Source organism: Triticum urartu, chromosome 1A (genome assembly GCF_056163025.1).
Source record: "Triticum urartu cultivar PI428250 chromosome 1A, HENAU_Tu73, whole genome shotgun sequence".
Classification (NCBI taxonomy): Eukaryota; Viridiplantae; Streptophyta; class Magnoliopsida; order Poales; family Poaceae; genus Triticum; species Triticum urartu.
Window position 1 is genome coordinate 395,429,138 of NC_141873.1, and position 5,356 is coordinate 395,434,493.

Below are 5,356 nucleotides of genomic sequence, written 5' to 3' on the forward strand. Positions count from 1 at the left end.
CTACCGCGACGACGTCCGCCTCGACTCGCGTTACGCTAAGACAGGGTGGTAGTGATGTCACGTGCTCGTCTCGGCGTCCGTCGCCGCTACCGCGACGACGTCCGCCTCGACACGCGTTACCCTAAGATAGACAGGGTGGTAGTGATGTCACGTGCTCGTCTCGGCGTCCGTCGCCGCTACCGCGACGACGTCCGCCTCGACTCCCGTTACCCTAAGATAGACAGGGTGGTAGTGATGTCACGTGCTCGTCTCGGCGTCCGTCGTCGCTACCGCGACGACGTCCGCCTCGACGCGCGTTACCCTAAGATAGACAGGGTGGCAGTGGTGTCACGTGCTAGTCTTGGCGTCCGTCGTCGCTACCGCGACGACGTCCGCCTCGAGTCGCGTTACCCTAAGATAGACAGGGTGGCATTGGTGTCACGGGCTCGTCTCGGCGTCCGTCGTCGCTACCGCGACGACGTCCGCCTCGACTCGCTTTGCCCTAAGATAGACAGGGTTGCAGTGGTGTCACGTGCTCGTCTCGGCGTTCGTCGTCGCTACCGCGACGACGTCCGCCTCGACTCGCGTTACGCTAAGACAGGGTGGTAGTGATGTCAAATGCTCGTCTCGGCGTCGGTCGTCGCTACCGCGACGACGTCCGCCTCGACGCGCGTTACCCTAAGATAGACAGGGTGGCAGTGGTGTCACGTGCTAGTCTCGGCGTCCGTCGTCGCTACCGCGACGACGTCCGCCTCGAGTCGCGTTACCCTAAGATAGACAAGGTGGCATTGGTGTCACGGGCTCGTCTCGGCGTCCGTCGTCGCTACCGCGACGACGTCCGCCTCAACTCGCGTTGCCCTAAGACAGACAGGGTGGCAGTGGTGTCACGTGCTCGTCTCGGCGTTCGTCGTCGCTACCGCGACGACGTCCGGCTCGACTCGTGTTACGCTAAGATAGGGTGGTAATGATGTCAAATGCTCGTCTCGGCGTCTGTGGCCGCTAAGGCGACGACGTCCGCCTCGACTCGCATTGCCCTGAGATAGACAGGGTGGCAGTGGTGTCACGTGCTCGTCTCGGCGTCCATCGTCGCTATCGCGACGACGTCCGCCTCGACTCGCGTTACGGTAAGACAGGGTGGCAGTGGTATCACGTTCTCGTCTCGGCGTCCGTCGTCGCTATCGCGACGACGTCCGCCTCGACTCGCGTTACGCTAAGACAGGGCGGCAGTGGTGTCACGTGCTCGTCTCCGCGTCCGTCGTCGCTACCGCGACGACGTCCGCCTCGACTCGCGTTACGCTAAGACAGGGTGGTAGTGATGTCACGTGCTCGTCTCGGCGTCCGTCGCCGCTACCGCGACGACGTCCGCCTCGACTCGCGTTACCCTAAGATAGACAGGGTGGTAGTGATGTCACGTGCTCGTCTCGGCGTCCGTCGCCGCTACCGCGACGACGTCCGCCTCGACTCGCGTTACCCTAAGATAGACAGGGTGGTAGTGATGTCACGTGCTCGTCTCGGCGTCCGTCGTCGCTACCGCGACGACGTCCGCCTTGACGCGCGTTACCCTAAGATAGACAGGGTGGCAGTGGTGTCACGTGCTAGTCTTGGCGTCCGTCGTCGCTACCGCGACGACGTCCGCCTCGAGTCGCGTTACCCTAAGATAGACAAGGTGGCATTGGTGTCACGGGCTCGTCTCGGCGTCCGTCGTCGCTACCGCGACGACGTCCGCCTCGACTCGCGTTGCCCTAAGATAGACAGGGTTGCAGTGGTGTCACGTGCTCGTCTCGGCGTTCGTCGTCGCTACCGCGACGACGTCCGCCTCGACTCGCGTTACGCTAAGACAGGGTGGTAGTGATGTCAAATGCTCGTCTCGGCGTCGGTCGTCGCTACCGCGACGACGTCCGCCTCGACGCGCGTTACCCTAAGATAGACAGGGTGGCAGTGGTGTCACGTGCTAGTCTCGGCGTCCGTCGTCGCTACCGCGACGACGTCCGCCTCGAGTCGCGTTACCCTAAGATAGACAAGGTGGCATTGGTGTCATGGGCTCGTCTCGGCGTCCGTCGTCGCTACCGCGACGACGTCCGCCTCAACTCGCGTTGCCCTAAGACAGACAGAGTGGCAGTGGTGTCACGTGCTCGTCTCGGCGTTCGTCGTCGCTACCGCGACGACGTCCGGCTCGACTCGTGTTACGCTAAGACAGGGTGGTAATGATGTCAAATGCTCGTCTCGGCGTCTGTGGCCGCTAAGGCGACGACGTCCGCCTCGACTCCCGTTACCCTAAGATAGACAGGGTGGTAGTGATGTCACGTGCTCGTCTCGGCGTCCGTCGTCGCTACCGCGACGACGTCCGCCTCGACGCGCGTTACCCTAAGATAGACAGGGTGGGAGTGGTGTCACGTGCTAGTCTTGGCGTCCGTCGTCCCTACCGTGACGACGTCCGCCTCGAGTCGCGTTACCCTAAGATAGACAAGGTGGCATTGGTGTCACAGGCTCGTCTCGGCGTCCGTCGTCGCTACCGCGACGACGTCCGCCTCGACTCGCGTTGCCCTAAGATAGACAGGGTTGCAGTGGTGTCACGTGCTCGTCTCGGCGTTCGTCGTCGCTACCGCGACGACGTCCGCCTAGACTCGCGTTACGCTAAGACAGGGTGGTAGTGATTTCAAATGCTCGTCTCGGCGTCCGTCGTCGCTACCGCGACGACGTCCGCCTCGACGCGCGTTAACCTAAGATAGACAGGGTGGCAGTGGTGTCACGTGCTAGTCTCGGCGTCCGTCGTCGCTACCGCGACGACGTCCGCCTCGAGTCGCGTTAGCCTAAGATAGACAAGGTGGCATTGGTGTCACGGGCTCGTCTCGGCGTCCGTCGTCACTACCGCGACGACGTCCGCCTCAACTCGCGTTGCCCTAAGACAGACAGGGTGGCAGTGGTGTCACGTGCTCGTCTCGGCGTTCGTCGTCGCTACCGCGACGACGTCCGCCTCGACTCGTGTTACGCTAAGACAGGGTGGTAATGATGTCAAATGCTCGTCTCGGCGTCTGTGGCCGCTAAGGCGACGACGTCCGCCTCGGCTCGCGTTACCCTAAGATAGACAGGGTGGCAGTGGTGTCACGTGCTCGTCTCGGCGTCCGTCGTAGCTACCGCGACGACATCCGCCTCGACTTGCGTTACGCTAAGACAGGGTGGTAGTGATGTCAAATGCTCGTCTCGGCGTCCGTCGTCGCTACCGCGACGGCGTCCGCCTCGACTCGCGTTACCCTAAGATAGACAGTGTGGCAGTGGTGTCACGTGCTCGTCTCGGCGACCGTCGTCGCTACCGCGACGACGTCCGCCTCGACTCGCGTTAGCCCAAGATAGACAGGGTGGCAGGGGTGTCACGTGCTCGTCTCGGCGTCCGTCGTTGCTACCGCCTCGACTCGCGTTACGCTAAGACAGGGTGGCAGTGGTGTCACGTGCTCGTCTCGGTGTCCGTCGTCGCTACTGCAACGACGTCCGCCTCGACTCCCGTTACGCTAAGACAGGGTGGTAGTGATGTCATGTGCTCGTCTCGGCGTCCGTTGTCGCTACCGCGACGACGTCCGCCTCGACTCGCGTTACCCTAAGATAGACAGGGTGGCAGTGATGTCACGTGCTCGTCTCGGCGTCCGTCGTTGCTACCGCGACGACGTCCACCTCGACTCGCAATACGCTAAGACAGGGTGGTAGTGATGTCACTTGCTCGTCTCGGCGTCCGTCTTCGCTACCGCGACGATGTCCGCCTCGACTCGCGTCACCCTAAGATAGATAGGGTGGCAGTGGTGTCACGTGCTCGTCTCGGCGTCCATCGCCGCTACTGCGACGACGTCCGCATCGACTCGCGTTACGGTAAGACAGGGTGGTAGTGGTGTCATGTGCTCCTCTCGGCGTCCGTCGCCGCTACCGCGACGATGTCCGCCTCGACTCGCGTTACGCTAAGACAGGGTGGCAGTGGTGTCATGTGCTCGTCTCGGGTAGCGACGACATCCGCCTCGACTCGCGTTACGCTAAGACAGGGTGGTAGTGATGTCACGTGCTCGTCTCGGCGTCCGTCGTCGCTACCGCGACGATGTCCGCCTCGACTCGCGTTACCCTAAGATAGACAGGGTGGCAGTGGTGTCACGTGCTCGTCTCGGCGTCCGTCGTCGCTACTGCGACGACGTCTGCCTCGACTCGCGTTACGCTAAGACATGGTGGTACTGATGTCACGTGCTCGTCTCGGCGTCCGTCGTCGCTACTGCGACGACGTCCGCCTCGACTCGCGTTACCCTAAGATAGACAGGGTGGCAGTGGTGTCACGTGCTCGTCTCGCATCCGTCGTCGCGGATAGACAGGGTGCCAGTGGTGTCACGTGCTCGTCTCGGCGTCCGTCGTCGCTACCGCAACGACGTCCGCCTCGACTCACGTTACCCTAAGATAGACAGGGTGGCAGTGGCGTCACGTGCTCGTCTCGCATCCGTCGTCGCGGATAGACAGGGTGCCAGTGGTGTCACGGGCTCGTCTCGGTGTCCGTCGTCGCTACCGCGACGTCGTCCGCCTCGACTTGCGTTACCCTAAGATAGACAGGGTGGCAGTGGTGTCACGTGCTCGTTTTGGCGTCCGTCGTCGCTACCGCGACGACATCCGCCTCGACTCGCGTTACGCTAAGACAGGGTGGTAGTGATGTAACGTGCTCGTATCGGCGTCCGTCGTCGCTACCGCGACGACGTCCGCCTCGACTCACGTTACCCTAAGATAGACAGGGTGGCAGTGGTGTCACATGCTCATCTCGGCGTCCGTCGTCGCTACTGCAACGACGTCCGCCTCGACTCCCGTTACGCTAAGATAGGTTGGTAGTGATGTCATGTGCTCGTCTCGGCGTCCGTCGTCGCTACCGCGACGACGTCCGCCTCGACTCGCGTTACCCTAAGATAGACAGGGTGGCAGTGGTGTCACGTGCTCGTCACGGCGTCCGTCGCCGCTACCGCGACGACGTCCGCCTCGACTCGCGTTACCCTAAGATAGACAGGGTGGTAGTGATGTCACATGCTCATCTCAGCGTTCGTCGTTGCTACCGCGACGACGTCTGCCTTGACTCGCGTTACCCTAAGATAGACATGGTGGCAGTGGTGTCACGTGCTCGTCTCGGCGTCCGTCGTCGCTACCGCGACAACATCCGCCTTGACTCGCATTGCCCTAAGATAGACAGGGTGGCAGTGGTGTCACGTGCTCGTCTCGGCGACCATCGTCGCTACCGCGACGACGTCCGCCTCGACTCGCGTTACAGTAAGACAGGGTGGCAGTGGTATCACGTTCTCGTCTCGGCGTCCGTCGTCGCTACCGCGACGACGTCCGCCTCGACTCGCGTTACACTAAGACAGGGCGGCGG